We start from the raw sequence: 26234 nt of genomic DNA, 5'->3' as shown, positions 1-26234 counted from the left end.
TACAATTAGTTAGAAACAGTCTTTAACACTCTTCTGCACTAAAAATTGAGAGGCATAGAGGATCTACCTAATACATAATCATAAACCCAAACAGACAACCAAAATGAGGAGACAAAGAAACAACTCCCAAATGAAATAACTAGAGAATTCTCCAGAAGAGATACATGAAGCAGAGATAAGAAATTTATCTGAAACACAGTTCAGAGTAATGATGTAAAAATGCTCAACAGTATGAAAAAAGATATAGTAACTATGAAAAAAGAACAGTCTGAGATAAAGAATGACATAACACAACACATTGGAAGGATTAGGGGAAGCTGAGGATCAAATCACTGAATTAGAAGACAGAGTTGAAAATATCACTCAATTAGAGAACCAAAAAGAAAAAACAATTTAAAAACAGGAGGACATCTTAAGGGAGCTGTGGGACAATATGAAATGTAACAATATTAGAATAACAGGTGTGCCTGAAGAGGCAGAAAGGGAGAATGGAATAAAGAAGGTGTTTGAAGAAATAATGGCAGAAAACTTCTCTAATCTGGTAAAGAAAAAAGTCACACAAGTTCAGGGCCTCCTGAACAGACAAGAAGAACCCAAACAGACCCATGCCCAGACACATCATAATTAAAAATGCCAAAAATTAAAGACAAAGAGAGAATCTTAAAGGCAACAAGAGAAAAGAAAACTGTTGCCTACAAAGGAGTTCCCATAAGGCTGACACCTGATTTCTCATAAAAAAAACCTCTACAGGCCAGAAGGGAATGGCATGAAGTATTCAAGGCAATGGAAAGCAAGGATCTGAGACCAAGATTGCTATATCCAGCAAAGCTATTATTCAAAATAGACGGTCAAATAAAGAGCTTCCCATACAAAAAAAAAGGCTAAAGCAGTTCATCACCACCAAGCCAGCATTACAAGAAATGCTAAAGGAATTGCTGTAAGGGATTGCTGAGAAGAAGAAACAGAGAGAGAAACCTAGCCACACAGAATTAAAATGGCTATAAAGAAGTACCTCTCAATAAAAACCCTAAATGTAAATGGAGTAAATGCTCCAATCAAAAGGTATAGGTTAGCTGAATGGATACCCAAACATGACCCAACTATAAGCTGTCTACAAGAGACTCACCTCAAGACAAGACACACACAGGATGAAAGTGAAGGGCTAGAAAAATTTTTTCCATGCAAATGGAAAAGAAAAAAAAGCTGGAGTAGCAATACTTATATCTGACAAAATAGACTTTAAAAGCATCATGCTAAGTGAAATAAGCCAGTCTGAGAAGGATAAATATAATATGATCTCACTCATTTGTGGAATTTAAAGAACAACATAAACTGATGAACAAAAAAAAGAGCCAGAGGGGGAAATATATTCTAGAACATAATAGAAGTAATCCTGTTATTTGCAGAGTTTTAATATTTCCTACAACTTTTGTGATATCACACTATGTTAGTACAGTTTTGGGAATATTATACTTAAAATCCTTTTATTCTTGAAATATTAATGTTTATTGTGTGTAATATTATTATATGTATAAGACCATTTTTCTTGGATAATTGGTGTTTATTGCATGTAACATTATATTTAAAATCATTTTTCTTGAGATATTAATGTTTATTGCATGTAACATTATTTAAGATCATTTTTCTTGAAATATTAAGGTTTATTGCATGTAACATTAAAAAATGTGTAAATATTTTGCTTCACTGTAAATAGAAAGCACTTTTTAAACTGTAAAATAAATGCTTGTTACTAATATTGACATTCTGCCACATTAAAAAAATAATAAGTAAATAATCTATATATGTAAAAGCCTAAGAGACTGAACAACCAAGCAACCGAATGACCAAACGATTGAATGACCAGTCAACTGGTCACTATGATGCATACTGACCACCAGGGGGCAGATGCTGAACGCAGGAGCTGCCCCCTGGTGGTCAATGTGCTCCCACAGCAGGAGCGCTGCTCAGCTGTCCACTGGGTGCCAGATGCCACTGGGCTCACAGCTGGCAAGCGCAGCTGCAGTGGTGGTGGCGGCAGGTGCAGTGGGGCCGGGATGAGTGGGAGTGGCGCAGCGCCCGGCCCTGGGCCCAGGCTCCTTCCTGGCCGCCTGCCTCTTCGCACTACTACATCCCCTGAGGGTTCCGGGTTTGCAAGAGGGCGCAGGCCAGGCTGAGGGACCCCACCAGTGCACAAATCAGTGCTCCAAGCCTCTAGTTAATAAATAAAAAGAACCACGTTCTGAACACCTCTCTGGGTGTGGCTCTATCGCAGGCCCTGGACATTCTTGGAACTGGACACAGTCACAGCTATTTGTTAATGCCAAATAGTAAGTAGGTGTGCTGTAAATAAATAAATGACATAAAACGCTGCAGAAAGAGAAGGGGGACTGGAGCATCTGGGAGGCCTGTCATCAGAGGTCACACAGGGGTGATTTCAAAGTGATTTTGAGCGCAAAGGAGAGCGCTTGCTCAAGTAGACAAGGGAGGAGGGATGTTTCAGGAAGAACAAAGTCAAGAGTCTGCCTTGCTGGGCCTCCGGTGAGGGGCCAGTTAGGCAAGCAGAAAGAAGGAGCAAGGAGAAGCTGGATTGTGTGTGTTGGTCTGAAGAGGAGCTCTGAAACTCTGGGAGACTGCTAACCTCTTCGGAATGAGAGACTGAGTATACAAACGGGCTATGGCCAGACCATACATAAACACAGAACTCTGACCCACAGCCTGCAGCGAGCTGCCCAGGAAACCCAACCATGACCTACAGTAAACTACCCTGCTGGAAGTCAGGCTTGTAGGATGTCAAAGAGCTATCTCTAGTGACAGTGCAGGAAGATAAACAATAACTTCTATAACAATCTCCCCCAAATGGCCAGGATTTGATGTATAAGTCACAACTTCCCTATTTTGTCCTAATTTCCAACTTGGGACCAACCAGAGAAAAACAAATATTCATCCTCAACCAATCATCTAGGACCTCCTGCTTCTAGTTAGCCCCCTAAGGTCTCCCCATGCCAGCAGCCTCCACTCAGGGCACACCTGAAGATTTCCCCTTTTCCACCAGAAAGCTTTCCCCCTCCCCTGCCTGCTTTCCCACGCTTCTGCCAAAATGCAGTGACAGTGGCTGGCTCCCTTGCTCTAGCAAGCTCGGAACGAATAGCTTTTGCTTTTCTCCTTTGGTTGGTCTTCATTTATTTCCACAGGGATATTGCTGCTGCCAGTTCTGATTCCTTTGCTGCATAGCTTCCCCCTTGAATTTCTGTCTCTACTTTAACAAGCATTGTTTGTTCTTTGCTCGGCACTTTGCCCAGGGACATATCAGAAAAAGAGATTAACAGCAATGCCGATGGGTGTCTGTTTTTTGAGGGTCACTAGGAAATGTGTTTCCTTTTAGGTAGAGTGGAAAGAACATCTACTTCAATAGAACAGGCAATGAGAGAGAGCACTGTTTTGATGTAGTCTGAATAGCTTTTTATTATTTTTTATTGTTTAAGGTATTACAAATAATAATACATATGTCTCCTTTTTTTCCCCCCATTGACCTCCCCTTACCCCCTGCCTCCCCTACTCCCTGGCACTTGCCCTCACCCTTCCCACCCCTCTTCCCCCCAAGTGTCTTAATATTAAGGGGATATTGCTAAGAGTATATTCAGCTCCTCCTGGATCATAATCAGTGGTCGACTTACCCCGTACTCAGTATTACACTCTAGTCCTCTTTTTAAACATTTTATAATCTTGAGAGTGAACTCCAAATAAAGATATTATTGTTTGAGAGTGTCTAATAGTTTGGGATAACTAATTGGAGGAGGTGGTTGTCATGTAGGACCTAGTAAATCATAGTCAGGATATGACCTTTATTCTGAGTAAGATGGGAAGCCATTGGAGGATTTTGAAGAGAAAAGTGACAGGATCTGATTTTTTCCCCTTAAATATAGTTTTATTGATTTTGGAGAGAAAGGGAGAGGGAGAGAGAGATAGAAGCATCAATGATGAGAGAGAACCATTGATTGGTTGTGGGGATTGAACCCACAACCCAGGCATGTGCCCTTGACCGGAATCAAACCCAGGACCTTTCAGTCCATAGGCTGATGCTCTATCCACTGAGCCACACCAGCTAGGGCAGATCTGATTTGTTTTAAAATAATACCTCTAGCTGTAGCACTGAGAATAGGCTACCGAGGTGGGGGGGAGGGCTTGTAAGTAAAAGCAGGAGTGAGATGATTTCAGAAATCCAGATAAGTGGTGATGGTCACCTGGGCAAGAGGATTAGGGAGAAGTGATCAAATTCTGGATATATTTTCATGATAGAGTCAATAGGATTTCCTCAGTTATTGGATGTAGAACAAGCATGTCAAACTCAAAAGCTAACAGGGGCCAAATAAACAAGGTTTAAGTTTATGTGGGCCACAAAAAAACAAAAGCTTCAATTTTCATAGAAACGTAGGTTTATTTCGATAGAGACATGCTGAATACAAAGGGCTGAAATAAATGAGTTTATTAACATAAAATAATAGAACATTTTAATGAAAATTAATGTTTCTTTAACATCAACCACCCCCTCCAATTAATTATCCCAAACTATTAGACACTCTCAAACAATAATTTTTCTTAAAACATTTCTTACATACTGTTATATTGGCTGGGCCGCAAAAATATTCGGTGTGGGCTGCATGCGGCCCACAGGCTTCGAGTTTGACATGCTTGATGTAGAATGAGAGGGAATGCAATCACAGTTGATTCCAGAATTTGTGGCTGAAGCAACTGGGAGAATGGAGCTGCTATTAATGGAAATGGGGAAGACTCCAGAAGGATCTGGTTTAGGAGAATGAGGGTGGTGGACTCTCAAGAGGTCTGTTTTAAACATGTTAAGTTTGAGATGCTCTTTAGTCATCCACGTGCAGATGGCAAGGAGGTTGTGGCAAGTAGGTTGTAGCTATATTCAGAAGGGCAGAATGTCTTATGCCTTATGAATCTTTCTTCCTGGTTTGTTAATTGCCTCAATCAACCAACCAACCAACCAACAAGTAAACAATAATGAAGAGCTTTCTGAGTAGAGGTTAGGAAGGAAAGTTATGAGATTTCTAGCCCTAGACTGGAGAGGAAAAATATTTATGTATTTTTGGATACTTATGAAGGAGGCAATATTTTTGAAAATTGGTAGATAAGGAAAAAGGGACCAAGGGTTTCTTCTCTGTGTCAGTATCTCTGAAGACTTAGATCATGAACTGTTTATTTTCATTGGTTTAAGAAAAGTCTATAATATCTTCACTCTCCTCTGAGGATGCCATCAGTCCTCAGAATGTATGTTGTCATTGTTGCTAAAGACATTATCATTTTTATTGTCAAAACAGTCCCCTGTTTTAAGCAATATCTATAACAGTAGAACCAGTTTAATATTAATAGTTTGAATTCCAGATAGACAAAATGCCTGAGTTTGAATCCTGCTTCTATTATCAATAAGTTGAAATACTTTAGCAAATTATTTAACCTTCCTGTTTTTCAGTTTTCTGATCTGTAAAATAGGAATCATATTAGTACCTATCTCATTAGGCCATTGTGAGGATAAATTATTAATATATTAAACTGTTCAGAATTTTCTGGCACACAGTGAATCTTATATGTGATGGCTATTATTTTTAGGTCAAGCACTGTCATATATATATACTGGGTGCCATGATCAACATTGAATTTGACATAATTCCTTAATGATTGTGAATCTATTGGTGCTAATTGAGACATTATATCACAGGGAAAAAAGAAAATAAGTTTGGAAAGCTCACTGAACTCAGAACTGCTGGTGGGAAGTCTGAAAATGAACCAGAAATTATTTAACCTCCCACACAAGGTCCAACTTGATTTCCACCTAACACTTAAATAGCAAACTAATTGAGGGTCACAGAGGGCCATAATTTAAATATTTCAGCAACTGCCACGTGGAACAGGAAATACAATGCTGGGCACATTGTTTAGATGCCAGGCCTTGGAGTCTCTGGACTCCCACAACTCCAGAAAAAGAAGAAAATTTGTCTCTGCCCCAGGGCTGAGCCCTGTAGGAGCAGATAGGGATGAATGTGAGGATGATCTTCCATAGCGCTTCCTGTCTTAGATGATCAGAGCAGAGGAAAGGAAGATTGGGATGGGAGGGTTGTGGGGGGAGAATGACTGTGAGGTGGGGAAGGATATCAGGAGACAATGTGGTTTTGTTATATATTACTAGAGGCCTGGTGCACTGGTTGGGTCCCTCGGCCTGGCCTGTGGGGATCAGGCGGAACCGGCTCTCCGACATCCCCCAAGGGGTCCTGGATTGTGAGAGGGTGCAGGCCAGGCCAAGGGACCCCACAGGTGCGTGATCAGAGCCGGGGAGGGGCCGTGGGAGGGCTCCACGGTGTGTCCAGCTCTTCTCGCCCCCCAATCGGCCGGACCAGCAGCAAGCTAACTTACTGGTTGGAGCATCTGTCCCCTGGTGGTCAGTGCACATCACAGTGACTGGCTGAACAGTCAGACACTTAGCATATTAGGCTTTTATTATATAGGATAGCTGCTCAGATATTGAAATTATGGCTCACTGAGACTCTCAGTTAGTTGCTTTGCCATTCAGGTACCAAGTGGAAACCAAGACTATTCCTCTGGGATTGATTGATTGATTGATTGATTGATTACTGAATGAATGAATGAATGAATCAAGTAAGCCACCAGTCAAACATTTACTGAGTACTGCTGATGTGTCAGGAAAGATACGGCACTTTGGAGATATTTTTACCTGGCTGAGGAATGTTTTCTTCTTGTTATTTGCTGATTTAAGGGAAAAAGTAACTTTTATAGGAGCGTCCCCAAAGAAATGAAGACATTTTAGGATATTGATTCATTCGGTAAATACTTATGTGTGCCAACCACTGTGCTAGATGCTTGAATACAACAAAATAAGACCTGGACTCTGCCATCAGGAGTTTACAGGAGAGAGAAGCTGGGGAATTCATGTAGCCCAATGATTGATGGGCGGCCCATAAAACTTACTCCAGTTTTGGGAGTTCGGGGGTATTTGCCCTGAGTCACAGGATGAGTAGGAGTTGCTAGACTTGGGGGAGAGGTGAAGGACAGAGTTATATAATCTAAACAAGCCCCGAGGAAGCTCTGTCATCCCAGTGGCCTCCTGAGCTCAGATCCAATTTTAGAAACGAAGCCTAATCTTAGGCCATGAAGATTAAGTTACCCCAACAGGGGCAGGTGCTGTTACCCAAACGAGCTTTGAGGTTAACTTTGTGCCATAGGCTGGGTCTCTGCTGGCCAGAGCTCTCCTTGGGAGAGTGGAATTTAATGGGTGCTTATTTTTGATGCCCTTATAAAGGGTGATTCCTGAGCTCCCTGAAATGGAAACCATCTAACTCCTAGATGACTGGCAGGCAAGGCCCTGAATCACACCCACCCCTTGGGCTAATGTAGATGCCAGGCAAGTACAATATGCCTGGGGCTTCACTCCAGTGTCAAATGGTGGACGGAATGGGACAGCTGCCCAGCGACGCGGCCTGGGATGCATGGGAAAGGAATAGCTGCTCCTTGTGTCAACAAAGAGGCTTCTTTGTGTGTGTGCACCGAACTAAAGACATGCAGCTCACTTATTGGTCTGGCTACACTTCAACAATCTGTGTGTTTCTTCCCCGCCTCCTAGGAACATTTTGTTCATGCTGCTGGTGAAAAGGGGGCAGCTTTCACACAGAAGTACAGCAGGAAGTATTTACGTTAGATAAAAGGAAGGACTACTTGGCAGAATGATTGAGTGCAGGACTGGGTTCCCAAGGGGATTATGGAATCTGATTGTTATTCATGGAGTTCTTATTAAATAACTTAATAAGGTGGCAAGGCATAAACCCCCATCACATTTTTAAAAGGCCTGTGCTTTGGGATTCAGAGGAAGTGGGAGTGACCTGTGACCAGGGGGACTGATCACATTGAGGTTTGGATCAGATATAGAGAGAAGAGTGGGGAGGACAGTACAGAAAGAGGTGGAACAAAGGGGTCAGAGCAGGGAAGCACAAGGGATAAGAGGGCCAGAAAAAGTGGGGTGATTTGGAATGTGGTCGCTGAGAGGAGTGATAATATTAGCAGGTTATGTGAGGACTGGATTATGGAAAGCCTGGAAGGCTTGCCCAAGGTGGTAGATTTTACTCAATAGGCAACCAGAAACGTTTCTGGGGTTTTTTTCCCTATGTTTTTGAGCAGAAATGAGAAATAATAGAAATGGTGCTTCAGGGATCATGGTCTTTCAGAGATCGAAGGGCACTTACTGTCACGTAGTTCAGTGTTTCTCAAACTCTAATGGCATCAGAATAATTTTTGAGGGGAAGTGCTTGTTTAAAGTCGGACTCCCAGGCCCTGTTCCCAGAAGTTCTCATTTGCAGAATATGCAATTACACTAAGTGAATCTGCAGTTAAACAAAGCCATTGTTGATCCTGGTACCACTGGTGTGAGACCCAAACTGGGGGAAGACTGCTGGCCTTCTGGAAGGCACTGTCCCAGAGGTCGAAGCAGGGAAGCCTCTGAGGAACCCACTGGGAAAAAGAGTCAGCCCTAAAATACGTTCAGGCCCAGAAAACAGGCAGCTGGCTTTTGACAGTACCAGTCCACAAGAATCTTTGGTTCCCCTTCCTCTACACTCCAAGCCTGGAGGTCCTGGGAGCCTCGAAGGGAGAAAATGGGAAGAAATGAGAAGCAAGCAGATCACACCCTCTTTCCTGGAAAGCAGCCCCTGGCTGTGTTGTGCTGATAAATATTTAACCAGGTTATCACTAGTTTTTAACCAGCCCACCAACTCTCCAAGGTAAAAAAGCCCTCTCTTGGAGCATTTGCCTATTTCTGTGGTGTAAATACTCCCAGCATGGCCACCTCAGGCTACCAATGTGATGCCACTGACCACAGAGTTGGGAAGAGAAGCCCACAATTGTGAGCCAGTAGGAGCCCCATCCTCCTCGCCATTGCCCCTCGCCTGAAGTCATGCCCAAGCTGGGATGGTAGAAAAGAACTAGAATAAAGATCGAGTTGTTGAAGTGTATATTGTTCTTGACTGTGCTTTATTATTTAAAGTGACCATAGGGCTTCCTGTTATGGTTCAAGTTTTTATCCAGTGGCAAGGGAAAAAGTGAACAACTTTCAGTTTGGGAATAATAAGAGACAAAAGTAAAGTTGCATTTTGGCAATATCCTAATGATGGTGTCTATTTGGTGTATGTATTACACTGACAACTTTTATCTCTAAAATTGTTAAGATGATTTAAAAAAACAAATGATGTATTGCTTCTCGGCCTTTTGGCTAAGATCAAGTGTAAAAAAACAAATGATCAAAACTGAAAGGGACATGTGAAATCTCAACCCCCAAATTGAGAACCGCAGATGTAGGGTATTGTATAGTTGATGAGGTTTGTTTTGGAGAGTTTTCCAAAACAGATGTCCCCCAAAGGAAGGCAGCTGTCTCAATGGTTAAAAAACAAACTGTTCAAAGATGCTAAGAGAGCATAGGAAGAGCCACCAACAGATGCGGATAAGACAGTTATACTGAGGGAAGGCAGGGGAGGACGGGAGTCGGGGTAGGGGCAAGTGACCAACCAAAGGGCTTGTATGCATGCAGATAAGCACAACTAACGGGCACAGACGGGGGTGGGGTGGGGTGGGCAGGGCATGTACTGTGGGGCAGAAGCGGCAGGGAGAGGTCAATGCGGGGGGAGGAGGCACAGTGTAATACTTTCAACAATAAAGAATTTAAATTTAAAAAAGACAGTTATACTGACTTATACCTCACAGATATACTGTTTTAAATGAACAAACATATTTGCATGTGTCTAATACCCACAGTAGGTTTATAATCAGCGGGACCTAGTTTTTCTTCAGAGCTTCATTGTTTCAATGATGTGGATCCTGTTCATTCCCTGTTAGGGAGCCTCGTCCATGTTAATAAATGCAAGAATAAAACGAACAGAATGGTCTCTCAGGGCTCTTCTCCCCTCTCCTCTCGCTGATACAAGCCTTAGGGAGCCTCAGCTAGGGAGAAAGCGAAGACCTTCTAAGTCCCTTTGACAGGTGGGGAGGGAGGAGGGAGACACGGGAACCAGAATCAGCGTCTGAAAGGGCTCCGAAGTGCCCGCCGCAAGTCCAGACAACTTGTGTGCAGCGCAAGCCGCGGCGAGGACACCGCAGAACCGGCTCCTGCGTGCACTTCCCTCGCCCGCACGGCAAGTTGCAGCCGCGCAAACTCTCCCGACGCAACGCCGCTGCCGAGGAGCCCGGGCTGGGGAACCGCAAGGACCCCGTCACTCGGGACGGCTGCGGCAGGGACTGTCCCGGGTGGAGCCGCCTTTACAACCAGCACCGCCTCCTCCCATGACAGAAAGCCGCTGGCGGCCCTTGGGTCGACAAGAACCCGGAACGCCGCGGGCGGGCAGGCGGCCCTCGCCTCTGTTTCTGGAAGGATTGACCTGACGGGGACGGGCTGTACGGACGCCGTGGAACCCCCGGCCCAGCCGCTGCAGGGCCCCGGCCCCGGGGGTTTCCCAGGTGCGGGACGCACGGGGTGGCTCGGCGAGGGCTGCCGGGGAGCTGAGCTGGTGCTCGGGCGGCCGCGCTGCCGCGACCGCCGTCGGGGACAGGAGCGCCAGCCGCCTTCTGGCCTCCGCGGCGGCGGTTTCAGGACCTCACACAGCTCTTGTTTCTTATTAATGAGTCTGAAATCCAAACACCAGTCCTTCTGTCTTGGAAACACCACATCGGTGTATATTTGGGGTCTGGATGGAGTAGAAAGGGATTCAAGGGCCCTCGGTAAAGAGCGAAGCGCTACAACACGAGCCGGCAGGGGTTAACCCGGCGGAGGTTTCCCGCAGGCGCAGAAGCAGCGCTGACACCCGGGACGTGCGCGGCGCAGCGGGCGGAAGCGGTTGCGAGAGACTCAATTTGCCTCAGCTGGGCCTCACCCTCGTCGTCTCCCACATGGTCTAGCGGTTAGGATTCCTGGTTTTCACCCAGGCGGCCCGGGTTCGACTCCCGGTGTGGGAACGCCAAGTTCTTTTTTTCAATTTTTCATTCTATTATTACTAAAGCGCCAATTTAGGCGTAATAAGGCAAAGACTGGTTTTATTAGAAAACGCTCTAACCCCATTTCGGAGCAGCCCCGCGGGGGATGGGGGAGGGATCGAGGCGCAGGGAGCTGAAAGGTTCTCTGTCTACCTCTGGAGTGGGCGTGACGGTAAAGCAGAGGGAAAGGTAATAACTCTAAACAGTGTGAAGATAGTTCCTGAAATAAGGAGTTAAATATGAGGTGAAAAAACGGGAAACAGCTATTCCCGTGCTAAAATATATGTTCCAATTGTTTTTTTGTACCATAATTTTCCCGTTTACTGTGGATTTGGAACAAATGATCAAAAAGTGCTCTTCTTTGAAAGAAGACACATTTTAGGATATTGTAGGGCTTTTTAAGTTGCCTACAGCTATTCCTTTGAGAAGGACAGCAAGATTTCCAGAAAAACAAACAAACAAAAATTGTTAAGTGCAGAGTAGTTCGGTGTACAATCTGTGTGTTTGCTATTCAAAGAGCTCACACACTAAGCCAGTTAATTGGGGAGGGGGAGGGTGGAGAAAAAAGAAAATTGGGTATTACAAATATTGAGGAGTTGCAAGAATTCATGATCTACTCAATTAGTATTAGAAATCTTAGTACTGATGTGACGAGTCAGTTTCAAATGTTACCCAAATAAGTGCAGCCTCTGCTATAATCGTTTATCTTGCTTACTCTCCAAACAGTGCATCATCCCACTGGTGATGCACTCTTTGCAGGTTCCTCAGGTTCTTCCTAGATTGCCATTAACACCGAGAAATGACTGTGAAAAAGACTTGCTGTCCTATAACTTTGTTTGAAATTTGCTATATTTTTAAGTCCTTTGGGATTTTAAGGGACACAAAAACAAATGTCATCCTTCATGAGATAAATACTAGGCTAAATATATGCTCATTCAAAATTCCTAATTAAGAGCTTGGAGGAGAAATTGATCATCAGCTGGTAATTTGTATTTATCCAATCAAGTGGGACAGAACTGATAGGAAAATAAAAAGCCCAACCATAATAATACTAGGTATTATTTAGAGAGCACATACTATGAACCAGGCTAAATGCTTTACACACCTTTTTTTCAATTTAATCTTTATTTTGTTATGAGCTAATATTATTATGACTGTATTAACCAGTGGCCTAGTAGGAAACTGATGACACATTCTTAGCAGAGAGTTTAACAAAGGGACAATTGAGGGTTTAGTTGGTGTTTAGGGAAGCAACAATAATGCAATCCTTGGGGCTTGTGGGCCTCAGGGGGGAGAGAGGGTAGCTGATGAAGAGGGCTACTACCCAGGAGCTGTGTTTTTTGTTATTGTTTTAAAACTTGCTTTTGCTTTCATATGGCAGGTGAGTTTCATTCAAATGAAGGCTGTCAAATCTATTCATCCTATTAATCATTCATTTTCATAAAATAGATTTTTGGCTTCGTGGGTTTGACAAAAGCTTTCTTTGGGTACCTATGATATGTAAGAGACTCAGAGCATAGTAGATGCTTCTACGGACATGTATCTAATAAAAACTTTACCTTCATGGGGAGATGACTTCACCCAGATAAACAACTTACACTCTGTCTGGTATTTTCACAGTCTTGCTTTTTTCAAAACAGTTTGCCATAATTTTCATTAATTATCCTCAGAATCAGTTTTTAGATGCCTGGACTATTTGAGCTGCAAAGGCCCTTAACAGTCATTTAATAGAGCCCCTTGTGGAGCATTGGGCCTGAGATTTTATTCCTCCGAGTGCCTGGCATTGGACTTTAGATAGTATCCACCAAAAAATGGAATCTCCTCCTGATGTCCTAGCCAGATACCACTCCCTCAAAATCCTGGCTTCAGGATTGGGTAGAGAGAAGATACATTTTTAAAATTCTGTTGTATCTTACTTTTGGTTAGTGTTCACAGAACAATTTTTCTTTTTGAGGTTGTGAGGTTTATTTTATTTATTTATTATTTTTATTCACCATAAAAACATTTCTAGAAAGGGATGATCTTAACTTATTTGGGATATTTGAAATAGCCATATGTTCTCAATATGTTTCCTTTTCTGCTTACGGTCATTAACTCTGAGGGAATCTGCATTAAAATCACCTTATACCCATACACATATGTATTTATAGTTATATATATTTGTATGTTCCCTCTGAGGCATATGCTTTATCCAAAAAATACCCTAAATAATTGCAACCTTAAAACTTCACATTAATACAGGACAGGGAAGGAAAATATGAATTTTAAGTCACTCATATTGTAAAGCTCAAGAACTTGGAAAAACACTGAATACTTGGAAAATTACTGGAACAAATCATCAAAAAAATCAATTTGCAAACACCTAGAAGACCACAGGGTACTGGGTAATCATCCCACATAGCTTTGTGAAAAACAAAGCTTATCAGATGAATCTAATTTCCTTTGTCACAGTGACAGGCATGGTGGATGTGGGGAGCAGTCAAGATAATCTGTCCTGATTTAAGAAAGCTTGGGATTTTCTACTTTGTTGTGTACTCTCGAAGAAATTGAAGAAGAAGAAAACATAGATAAGGTTATTACCCTCTGGCAGTAACACATTTAAACCTGAAATTCAGGGCTCAGCTTCACCCAGATAAGCAACTTACACTCTGTCTGTGCAAAAATGACCTCATCCTCCTCCCCAAGTCTCTTTTGCCTGGATGCCTTGTTTTTGTAAGTATCACTCAGGTTCTGTTTGCACAAATTACTTCATCTCTCTGCTCCTCAGTTTCCTTAACTCTAAAATGGGGGTAATAATAGGACGTATGTCATAAGGTGGTAAGGATTAGAGGAGATAAATGCGTATAAAGTGTTTGGCCCAGTTTGGAGCCAATGAATACTGGTTGCCACCACCGGCACCCTCACCATCATTATCATGTTTAGTTCCTCTTTTTCCTGGACTTCTAATCACAGTGTTAATTCTGATCGTTTCTCCCTCTTCTGTGGCACCCACACATGTCCTTCTTTTTCTTTTTTCTTGCATTTATTGGGGTGACATTGGTTCATAAAATTATATAGGTTTCAGGTGTACAATTCTATAATACACCATATGTATATTGTACTGTGTGTTCACCACACCAAGTCAAGTCTCCTTCCACTTAGATGCCCTGTGCTGGGTCAGATGGTGGTGTTCCGTGGACTGCTGCAATAGGCACCAAGCTAGCTTCTCTGTCCCCCATCTTTTCCATGTCACATTCTGCTGCCCCACACAGCTTGGAGCCGAGCATGCTGCTCCCCTGCACCTAGACCTACAGGACTTGGGCCTGCCAGGCGCTTCAAACCTACCTTTGCAGCCGAATTCTTACCTCTTTCCTCCATGAAACCCAGAATCCAATTAATTTCTCATTGTGTCCTGTATTTGGCCTTTTCTCCACTGAAATTCTCTTATGCCCTTTCTCTAAGTATCTGCATCTTATCTCCATGATTTAAAGCTTAATTTAAATGTTACACCCTTCATGTTACACCCTTACCTCTCCTGCCAATGGGAACCTCTTCTGATTCTCCTTAGCATCTGTGAACTTCTCTTCTGATACAAACTCCTCTCTAACCTCAGGCCTTAGCTTAGATGTGATTTCCTCTGCAAGTCTCCCCTGCCCCACTGACAGTGGGTGAGATGCTTTGCTCAGATGTTTCTCTCTCATTGAATTTACCACACTGCCGTGGCCCCACTAGATTGTACACTCCAGGGCCAGTGCCCTGCGCACAGCAAATAGGTAAATAGTATGAGCCAGACAAGGACTGTGCTGTCAGCACAGTTATAGAAAACCACAGGAACTAGTTCAGGACCAAGAGAGAATCATTGGCGTAGATAACCAAGCTGCGGGAAGTGGAGTGGCATGGCTGGCCTCAGAGACAACCTATTCTCATCTGTTATGGACCAGCTGCTTCCGCGTGGCAGGGGATCTGGGTACCGCCAGCTCCAGGTTCATTCCTCACAGCTTCCCCAGCTGAGAGGGAAGGCCCTTCTTAGTTTCTGTTGGAAAGTGTTGGGGAGGAATTCGACCTCATCTGCGTCCTGTGCTCTCTTATAATTATGATTGGCAGCCCTTGGTAGAACCACATGGTGGAAAGGAAGGAGGAACAGGGATTAAAATTGAGCCCAAGAAATGAAATCGCAGTGATGGTTGCACAACTTTGTGAATATACTAAAACTCCTCGAATTGTAAAAGGCTAAATCTTATGGTATATGAATTATCTCTCAATAAAGAAATGATGAAAAAAATTAAGCCAGAGATAAAGTCTTACTGGAATGAGTATTTTTTATATTCCTTTTATTTGAGTTATTCATTTATTACACAAGCATTTATAGTGTGCTTACGATGTGCCAGCACTGATCTAGATTTACACTTTAGTTGGGGAAGCACACACACACACAAACACATAAGTAAGGTGAGAAGTTTGAATTTCATTCTAAATGTGATAGAAAATCTCGGGAGATTTAAGCACGGAGAGAATTCCACCCCCACGAGGAGCCCCTGGATTGGAGGGGCTTTGAGAGTCTTCTGGTCTCGTCCCCGGCACCAACCACACTTTCCTAGGAAGATGAGAATATTTTAGCGGATCTCTTGAGATGCCTTTCATAACTACATTATCAGAATTTGGAAACTGTCATAAAATAAAGTTTCCTTGTGGACTAACCTAGATTTCATTATACTTTACTTTCAGCCCATTTGCCAGAGTTAGCCAAATTGCAAAGTTAGACTGCCCTCACTTCACCACCTGCAAGTTTTTTTTTTGTTTGTTTGTTGTGGGGGGGTGTTCCTCATCCACCCTCAGATTGGAGGATGCATGCTAGGAGAACCGACAGAACTCACTGAAAGGATACAAGTTAAAATCAGCCAGAGGAAGAGCTACCTAAGGCAGAGACTGGGAGGATTCCAAATACCAAACTTCTATTGTCCTTTCTCCCCGTGGAGTCATACTACATTACCCTCCCAGTAGTGATGTGTGACAATATGCATGGAATATTGCCAACCAGAGAAGCTCATTTTAGATTTTATCGGGTCTTCATTATGTAGGCATGATTGATGGAATGATTGATTGATTGTCCATGTGGTTGAACTCAGTCTCAGAGACTTTATCCTAAGACATATGGTTCATCTGGCAGGGCCTGCTAACACTTTAAAACTATCAGGTGTGGCCAGCCTCTACCCTAAATAAAGATAGTCCTAACAGGTATGACATAGCTTACTTCCCAGGATCCAAGGGCAAAAATCAGATCTCTCTTTGGAAGCTCATAATCTTGAGTACGGGCCATTTTTCCTAGTTTTCTTCTCAAAGGACTTGGAGGAGACAGGATAGGTTATTGCCACAAGCAAAACATAGGCAAGTGTTCAGGGCAGAGGCTTGTACTGGCTCTGGCTTCTCTGTCCCCCTCCCCCCAGGCTTTCTAAGAGGAAGTTCCAGAAAGAGGGGTGAAGAGTGGCTGTGGGGAGCAGCAGGTTCTCTCTGAGGCCCACACTCTTTGGCTGGCTGCCTCACATCCCCACCCTCTGGTCTTAAAATGGAAACAGTGGGCCCTTGGGGTATGCCTGATGCTGGGAATTTCTGCCTCATCAGAACAGCAGGTTAGTTTGAGGGGTGTCACCTGCACTAGGATTTCCACTGGAAGCCCAAAAGTTCCGGAATGGCAGAAGATGGATGCCTGTCAGGATTTAGTCCAGAATTTGTAGCATTTGACAGTGGACCTGGGGAATTCACCATTTTATCAGGGACCCCACCCCCACCCAGTGGGTTTTAGTTACTTTGACCTAACCTAACAGCAGTCTGGTTGCATCACCTTTTACCCTGACTGTTTTTGTATAAACTTAGCAAGTCCATTTGCTAGAGGCAGCAATCCGAAACATTTCTATCTTGCCTGGCTATCCAGTGCTGTTTTCTATTCTAAGCTCTAATGTAGGAATTGGTGGTGGTGGCGGCGGCGGTGGTGGTGGTGGTGGTGAGGTCACGTAGAGGAAGGCAGGAGATTTTATAAGCATCAGATGTGTTCATTGAGTAAGGTGTAAACCGTGAAGCTGTCAGAATCAGAAGCTGGAGTAATTTTCCATAACCTGTGCTCATTAATGTCCTGATCGGGGTTAATGGATTCAAAGGAGGCGAAGAGAACAATGCACTAAGGGAAGTGAAGTAGGAATAATCAGAATTTGGCAACAGCTCGGCGGTGGGGTGTTTGGGGAAGGGATGATTTGTTGACAACCCCAAGATGACAAGTATCCCCAGAGAGACAGAGAAGTGGGGCAGAGAGAATGAGATTTGTCTCCTCTGACAAATTTGAGGCACTGTTGGGACATCTAAATGGAGCAGCCTAAGAGCACAGGAAATCCAGGCTGGAGCACCTGTGAAAGCAGACACCTATGCGGGCAGTTGTCATTTTCAGGCAAATAGGAGGCTTAGGGGTTTTGTCCCTGAACACTGCCTGGCTGTTTCAAACAGTGGGTGAGGGGCAGAAAGGAGCGTGATGAGCATGTGATGGGAAGGTAAGAGAGGTTCTGTCATGTACCTGGCCCACAGTGACAGAAGCAAACTTTGTATGTAAACCTCTACACCTGCAGTGACAGACATCTCAATAGCAACATCATAGGTTATGATAGATTTGATATTTATGATGATAATTTTCTGGCAGATGGTAGCAAAGTGTCTTGAGGTAGGTGTGACTTTTTCTGATTTGTTCAAAGTTACTATATAGGCTAGCAGAGGCTCTGGGGTGCTTGTTAGGCTATTTTTAAAGTAAGTCTTAGTTAATAAGGTCTGCAAATTTTCCAGTCCCTTCTGATCTTGCTATATTATGTGAAGAATCAGGCATTTTAATGTTGGCACCCAACTTCTTTTTTTTCTAAATATATTTTTGTTGATTTCAGAGAAGAAGGAAGAGATAGAAACATCAATGATGAGAGAGAATCATTGATCAGCTGCCTCCTGCATGCCCCCACACTGGGGATTGAGCCTGCAACACAGGACCTGGGCATGTGCCTTAGACCGGAATTGAACCTGGGGTCTTTCAGTCCACCGGCTGAAGCTCTATCCACTGAGCTAAACCAGCTAAGGCCTCACCCATCTTCTTGCATATGCTTTGTGTGTGATTGTGGGACACACTGGAAAGGTGAGTTGGTACAAATTTCAGGGAAAACCGTTTGGTGTATGTTGCATATCAAGAGCTACACATGTGTTTCTTTTATCTGGTAATTTTACTTTTAGAAATCTACATCAAGGAAAGAGTCAGAGAAAGGTAAAAATATAGATTTATGAACAAATGTTTTTCCTTAAAGCATCATCTATCATTAAAAATAATTGAAATGGATAAAAGATCCTGCAATAGGAGAATGATTGAGCAAATGGTACATCCATATGATGGAATATTGTACAGTAGTATTATATACAACGAAGGTTATTTACCAGTAAACACAGAAAAAAAAAGCAGTATCACAAATTTTAAATATAGTTTGAGTCCAACTTTGTATTATAGAAGGAAACATACACATACATATAAACAGGAAGGAAATACACCAAGAAGTTAATAGTGGCTATATCTGGGTGGTAGAATTACAAGTGATTTTATTTTTTCCCTTATACTTATTGCAATTTTCTATATTTTTTGAAATGAGTATGTAATTGCTTTCATAATCAGCAACTTATTTCCCTGAAATAAATTCATATAACTAACTTGGGAGTCTGTGTTGAGTATGTTGAGAAAGTGTATATGAAATGTCCTATAGTAGTGTGCTCTCAGCTACCCCTCCCCACCCCCACCTCCAGCACAAGTGTATTTTAGAGCTGTCCAACCTTCTGTGGGCCTTTATTTGCTGCTGTCTCCATTTAAACTCGGGTTCCTGGGCTGACCCCTGCAGTGGACGGGAGAGAGCAATGAAGAGAGGCTTCAGGCCCATTGTATCAGCCTTCCTGCTCTCACCCAGGGTGATGTGGGCAGTCTATTTTTTTATCCGAAAACATAATCTGAATGCCTTGGGGCTTGCATAGGAAATGCCATTTTAGCTATATAGGAAAAACAAAACCAAACCCCCAAAACTAAGAGCTTTTTTTCTAGTGGTTAGAGACTGTTTAAGTGCACAGCATAGATCCTGTTAGGTCTTACTCATCTGGTAACTTTATCTGTCAGAGCACTGCCTTGTCTTACTGCTCTTTTGCAAATGAAGATCAAAGTGCCTTTGTTTTTTAAAAAATATTTCAAATGGAGTTTTGATCCACTACTCTTTAGCTGGTGTAAAAGGCCCTGGGGAGATTTGTCGAAATGAATTTCTATATAGAGAATCACAATAATTTGAAATTCTTATTTGAAGGTTAGCAGAAACAACTAGTATTTTCACAACCGGAAAAGAGGCCAGTGTCAGATATGACAAAATAATAAAAGGGAAACAAAATTCATCCCATGTTAGATTCAATAGTGATAAAAACAAAATGAAAACCTTAGCTATTTAGAGAGTGCTTAACCTTTTACACACAATCTTCTGAGGGCTTGATATAAATGTATCTATATACATACATCTATATTATAAAAAATTCAATTTCCAAGAAAGTTAGACCCCCCAAGATTTCATAAATTTCCAATTTACTACTCAATTACTCTTTTTTTTTTCAGGTTGTGTGCCCCAAAGAGACCTATAGGGAGGGGGACATAGCAAGTAAGACTGTAGTTTTTCTCTCAGGTAAATGAAAACATTTAAATGTTTCTAGTGAGTCTATAATTATTCAAAAAATGAAAATTAAAAGAAGCTAAGTGAGAATGATAAACATAAGGAACCTAAGGACTATGTAGATCAACTATATTGACTACAACAGTTTACCACCACCGTGGCATAAAGGTAAAGTTGGATGCTGGCGAATGCAGGGGATTGGGTTGGGGTAGGGAGTAGAGAGGATGTAGAGAGACCAGAAGAGAAAAACCTAGGCTTCTACTCTTCTACCTCCAGAGAGTAGAAGCAACAGTTGTATTTCCTTGAATATGTTGGGGGAGGGCAGTGGGGGCAAGGGACAGTGCTAGTTTGCTGTGTGGGCTTTTTTGTTGTTTAGTTGTGGATGACTAGGTGTCAATGTGTGCTCCCAGCATTGCAGTTGGATTCCACTGTGGACACCGGAAAGGTCCTTGGTTCCTTTCCCCACCACTGACTTCTTGCCTGTTCCACCCAGTGCTGAGTTGGGTCAAACAAGTTCAACAATTCTTGGGAATGTTCTGAGGGATCAAGTGTGCAGCCAATGTAAGATTCTTTTTTAGGCTCGTGCACAGATTCATTCTCCAACTTCTGCTTGGGCCACAAGCCACTGGCAAGCAAAATGATCTCAGTGACCAGGTACTCGGCAGAAGGCATTGCACGTGGGGCAGCGTTACGTCACTGGTTATGTTCCTGGATGCTGCTGCTCGACCCAACCCCTTCTGGCGAGATTTCCAAGGGGCAGAAAATTTTAAACCACCAGCAGGTCTGGTCAGAGAACCTTGGCTCCTTTCACGAGCCTTTTTTGAGCACAAAAGCTGGTTCCATGCAGAAAGTGGTTGCCCAGCACACAGCTCTGAATAGAGCCCTTTGCAAATTCTTTTCAATTTGCCTCATAAGCTGAGCTCATGCTCCTTTTCTGGCAAAGACACTGTGGAAAATTCCCTGAACATAGAGAGCTGGCTCCATTTCCTAGCAATTCTACGAAGTTTTCTCTCGGTGATGGTAAAATTAGAGCAGCTTAAACCTCTCCAAGGCATCTAAAACAAAGAGTACATTGGGCACCGGTGACAAGAAACAGAGCCCCACTTTTCAGCATGAAGCTTGTAGAATTTAGACTCAATCTGAGGTGGAAGGTTTGATTACAGTGACTGTTTCAACTTGGGGCCTGCTGAGACATAGGCGGTCCCCGGATATTTCGAAGTTCTTGGCAAAGCTTTTCTAGACTGTGTAATCTATTTTGTCATCTGTAATCATACGCAAACATCTACTAACTTTATCTATATGTATATAAAGAGCCAGGGGCCGTCACATCCGAAACAACCAAACAGGGACCGAACAGACTGAGTGGGGTGACAAGGCCAGCAGGGCGGTTAGTGAGGGATGACCAAATGACTGAGCAGCAGGCAGCATAGGGCGACCAGGCTGGCCGGGGGCGGGGGAGGGGGAGAGTGGGCAGTGAGGGGTGACCAAATGACTGAATAGCAGTCTGCGTCAGGCAACCAGGCCAACAGGGGTATGGGCAGTGAGGGGCGACCAGGCTGGCAGAAGGAGCCAGTGAGTGGCGACCAAGCTGGTGGGGGTGGGGGAAGTTGGGGGCGACCAGGCCAGCAGAGGGGGGCCGAGAGGAGTGACCAGGCCCATGGGTGGGGGGCCAGTTGGGGGCAACCAGATCGGTAGGGAGGGCAGTAAGGGGCAACCAGGCTGGAGGGAAAGGGAGTTAGGGGTGACCAGGCTGGCAGAGGGAGACTGTTGTGGGCAACCAGGCCAGCAGGGGGGCCAGTTAGGGGTGATCAGGTCGGCAGGCAGAGGTGGTTAGGGGTGATCAGGCTGGCAGGCAGGTGAACAGTTAGGAGCCAGCGATCCTGGATTGTGAGAGGGATTTCCGACTGCCGGTTTAGGCCCGATCCTCAGGACAACCGGCAGTCGGACATCCCCTGAGGAGTCTCAGATTGGAGAGGGTTCAGGCTGTGCTAAGGGGAATCCCCCCCACCCCCCATGCACAAATTTCATGCACCGGGCCTCTAGTAGAGAAATAAAACTGAAGGAGAATCTATATAGCCCGGGGGCATGGCTTCATCTTCAACACACAACTTGGGATTGATTCTGCCAAAGTGTGATCTTGGGGGAAATTCTGCATTTTCTTCAAATACCAGTTCTTCATCTAAAAAAACAACACAGAAATGCAATGTCTGCATTTTAAGGTGAATGTGAGAATGACTGAATGAACTATCAAGCAAGGTGCCTAACAGGCACATCAAGATTCTTACCTTTCTCTCTTTCTACTCCCCATCCTCTTTTCCTGTCTCTGGAGCTGTGATTTTCAAACTGGTTTAATTGCTGGAACTTAAAAATTTTCAAATAATTGTGTACACAGAAGACAGACATAGAAAACAGATAAAAACACAAAGCTGGCAGAAAGAACATGCCGGGTTTGCTCCCTCTCTTCTTTGGAAGATAGAAGCTTCCTGCAAGTTGAGCATTATTTGGTGGCCTTGTTCATTTGCTGGGAGACCCTGGGGAATACGGGCACATTCTCTCATTGATTGGATTGCTGGCCCCTGTGCTGCTTCCCTGCCCCCGCCCATATCCCGGCAACTGAAAGCTTCCCATGCAGGACTCTGGTGGGCTTGGGGTTTAAATAAAAGCACTTTGGGCCAGAGCCCTTTCCATTCTGGTGGTTTTCTGAAGAACTCACGTTCTGGAGGGAGGGCAGGGTGAGCTGCCCGAAAGCTCTTAGTTGCCCTCAGTCAGCAGTTTGATGAGAACTACGTGAGTTCTTGTTTTATGCTCACGTGTCAGAAAGTGGGGAGGAGCTCGGTGTACGCAATCCTTTCCTCAGGTTTGTGTGCTTAGCAGATTTGTTAAAAAATTGATTTTAGAGAAAGAGGAAGGCAGAGGGAGAGAGAGAAACATCGATCAGTTGTCTCCTGTACATGCCCCAAGCAGGGAATCAAACCCATAACCTACGTATGTGCCCTGACTGGGAATTGAACCCATGACCAGGATGATGTTCCAACCAACTGAGGAACACCACCCAGGGCTGTTTACCAGATTTTTATTGGCACATGGGAAAGACTGATGGAATGAGGCATCCTGGTGCAAGCAGGGGTCAAAGGGTAAATTACAAAACTCTTGGCTGTGAACTGGGCTCTATCAAGCTCTGCTCTTGCTGTGCGTGCCTTTCCTTGTGGAGGTGGCCTCAGCATGAGGCTGTTCCTGTGGGTGGCCTCGGATGCTACGCAGCCAGGCAGGGAAACTCGGCATAGCCACAAGGGCTCCAGCAGGTGCACCCCCACCCCACCCCACGTGACTTGACCTATCCCTCTGTTTGGGCTCTGGTCCAATGCTTTCATTTAGACTCCAAGCCCACCAGAGCCCTATCCTTGTCTCCTCCTCATGTTGTCCCATGATTTCCTTTCCTGCAGGACCTCCCAGAACCTTGGAAATAGTGGTACATCCCTCCCCCCGGGGAGGAGGGACATCCCAGTGCTGGGAAAGGGCTTCTCCCCTTTGTGTGATCACAGATTGCCGGGTCTGAGGATGAGGACAGCCTGGACTCCTGCCCTGAGCTGGGAACTGGAATGTACAGTAGTGCTTTCAGATCTGAGTCATCAGTAAACAGAGCTATTATGCTCTGTGTCTGATGTGTTCTCTCTTCTGCTGGGCTGCCTGTGGTTACCATGGATATGGCTTTGTCTTTGGAGGTCTATAACCAAGGACGATTTAAGTAAATCCTCATGGGTCAGTATTTCCCCAAAACAAAACAAAACAAAACAAAACAAAGAAAGAAAGGGGGGTGGGTGGAAAGGGCACACTTTCTTAAGCAATTCCAAGAAACCCTTAAACCTTTCTGTAATCATTACCAAAATAACAGCAGAAACTTCAGGCTTTAATTGCCAGAACCTAAATGGATACACATTTAAAAAAAAAATACTAAGAATTAGAAAGATGAAGTCCACTAATGGCTCTGATTGTGGAGGATAAAATTATGGTATTTCCAGTTGAGTGTTTTAGACAATATAGTTATCTGTGTGTTTTTGTTGTTGTTGTTTGTTTGTGGGTGTTTTGTTTTTTTTTTTGCCAGTGCTTATTTTTCCAGAATGTTCTTGATTTGCCATTCCTAAGATGTGTCATATTCCAGCATATAAGTGAACCTGTGCTTCATGCAAACAGTGGTTGTCTCTACCTGACACGGGGGATTCAGTGACATTTGGTAATGACTATGGAAGTGGGTAGATTGATTTAAGAAGGCTAAAAAAAGAAAGAAGACTCGGTCCTGTGTAGTAACCAAAGGGCTCTGGCGTCTTTGTTTGAAATACATGCACATGCTCCTGTGATTTCTCATAAGTTACTCTGGGGAAAGATCCTGCCACCTGGGAAAGTGATGACAGAAACTGAGACGGGTGGGGTGGGGTGCAGCTACAGCCCCTCCATGCTTTGGTGCTTTGTTTAAGGGCTGCATACTTCTTAATGGGATCCCTTTGTGTATATTTCTTTGTGTGTTTCCAGGGATCACACTGCCCTGGCCAGGGAAGCAAGACGAGGGTCCTAGCTGAGGTGCCCATAAGGTGGAAAGAGCTGCTTCCATAGCAGTGTGCACACTGGCATCTCCATGCTGCCCCCACCTCTCACGGTGACATCCCACCTGCTTCCTTGTTCCTTGTCATTGGCAGCAAGATGCTTCCACTGAAGAAGGAGCATCTGTGCTGCAATTACCCAGTGACCTCTTTACCTGAAGCGGGGGAAAAAGGATTTCAATTTCCTTTCTGTGTGCTTGCTTTCACCTGCTTGTACATATAGTCCTGATTAATCCACAGCCTCTCCTTGCTCACCTTCCTCAGGGTGTCTCCCTAGTCCCAGCCTGTGATGTTAACCACTGGAACTTTCTGAGAGGAGGATTATGGCACTCGTGCCAAGCCCTCTGCCATTGTTACGGACAGACAGGGCAACAGCGCTGCTGGCCCATTGCCACCAGGGTCAGTGGTGTCCTGCCTGGATGAAGAAGAGAAGCTCACATTTCAGTTGCCTCTGGAAGGTCCTGGAGAAATGGCCTGTCTCCCACACCAGGTGTGAGCAGGTGCCCAGCTTGCCCCATCCTGCCATGAACTGCTTGTGAGATGGAGGTGTTCTGTGGCAGTGCACCAGCGAACAGAGACCCCGATTCTTGGTTTGATAAGGCCTGTTGGTGTGGGGAGAGTCTGGGAAGCCTAAGAAAGCTTTGGGATGTGAGGAGGAGTCTCCAGATAAATAGCCACTAGGTTCTCTGAGTCTGAGCATATCAGACCCTCCAGGAAATTCTGACTCCCAGGGCTTCCATATAGTTCCTTCAGGGCCATCACCAATTGGGATAGACTTTATGGAAAAGCTAAGGGCTACACTAATCCTCACTTGACATTAGGCTGAGTGACACAATTTGGATCTGGATTAAAACCAGTTTTCTGATTTTCCAAGTTGGTAAAATGGAATAGGGGGCTGCCTGGGGTTTGGATTGAGGAGGACTCTGAAAGGACCTGGAAAGCTTGCAAAGCTTTAAGTGCTGTCCTATCTGTACCAAGACACAAGGAAGAAAAGAGAGAGGCAGCTAGAGAGACCTCCATGGCAGTGAGGGAAAACGGCTAGAGCTCTGACTTTAAATGAGCACAGATAAAAGATGGAGGGAGGGACACTAGTGAAGGGTATCACAAAAGAATAGCAGGAATCTGTGTATTAGTGTCAGGAAAAGCTGAAGACCAGAATATGCAAAGACTTGTGAAATCGCAGCTGACATGAGAATAATGCTCTTTAGTTTGCAAAGCATTTTCATGTAAATGATCATATGAATGCTCACAATAGTCCTGGGGAAGAGGGGTTAGTTATTATCCTCAGAAGGTGTGGGGGCTTCTCAGAGGCAAAGCTGGGATATAAGCCCAGACCATCTCAGGCTAAATGCTGGTTCTCTCCACACCCTACATCACTTTCTGTTACATTCCTCAGAAGTATATTTAAAGAAAGATGGGGCAAGGCCATGCTTAGGGAGATGGTGTAACGTAGGCAGGGGAGAGAAAAAAACTAGTTGCTCTTATATTTTCTTTCTTTCTTTTTTTTTAAAATTAAATCTTTATTGTTCAGATTATTACATTTGTTCCTCTTTTTTCCCCCCATAACTCCCCTCCTCCCAGTTCCCGTCCCACCCTCCGCCCTCTCCCCACCCCACTGTCCTCATCCATAGGTGCACAATTGTTGTCCAATCTCTTCCCGCATCTCCCACACCCCTTTCCCCCCCAAGAACAGTCAGTCCATTCCCTTTCTATGTCCCTGATTCTATTATAATCACCAGTACATTCTGATCATCAGATTTCTTAACTTGATTCTTAGATTCACTTGTTGATAGATGCATATTTGTTGTTCATAATTTGTATCTTTACCTTTTTCTTCTTCCTCTTCTTAAAAAGAGAGAGAGAGATGGGGTGAGGAGGAGGAGAGGAAAAAAAGGAAAGGGGGAAGGGC

The 26234-nt window shown here is 44.1% G+C and overlaps 1 long non-coding RNA gene and 1 other non-coding gene across 2 annotated transcripts in view; both read left to right on the top strand.

Annotated features, from left to right (window-relative positions):
- Positions 1-10953: 10953 nt before the first annotated feature.
- Positions 10954-11025, top strand: TRNAE-UUC. Its single transcript has one exon. It is a non-coding gene; the product is annotated as a tRNA-Glu (tRNA).
- A 5493-nt stretch (positions 11026-16518) lies between these two features.
- Positions 16519-26234, top strand: part of LOC107181773 — an 18706-nt gene continuing 8990 nt past the window's right edge. The window contains exons 1-2 of the long non-coding RNA XR_001512480.1: positions 16519-16649; positions 19676-19742. This is a non-coding gene — a long non-coding RNA (uncharacterized LOC107181773). The remainder of the gene's footprint in view (positions 16650-19675; positions 19743-26234) is intronic.

Source organism: Myotis davidii, unplaced genomic scaffold, assembly GCF_000327345.1.
Source record: "Myotis davidii unplaced genomic scaffold, ASM32734v1 scaffold1572, whole genome shotgun sequence".
Classification (NCBI taxonomy): Eukaryota; Metazoa; Chordata; class Mammalia; order Chiroptera; family Vespertilionidae; genus Myotis; species Myotis davidii.
Note: the sequence above shows the minus strand (reverse complement) of the source record. Positions and strands in the feature narration are given on the sequence as shown.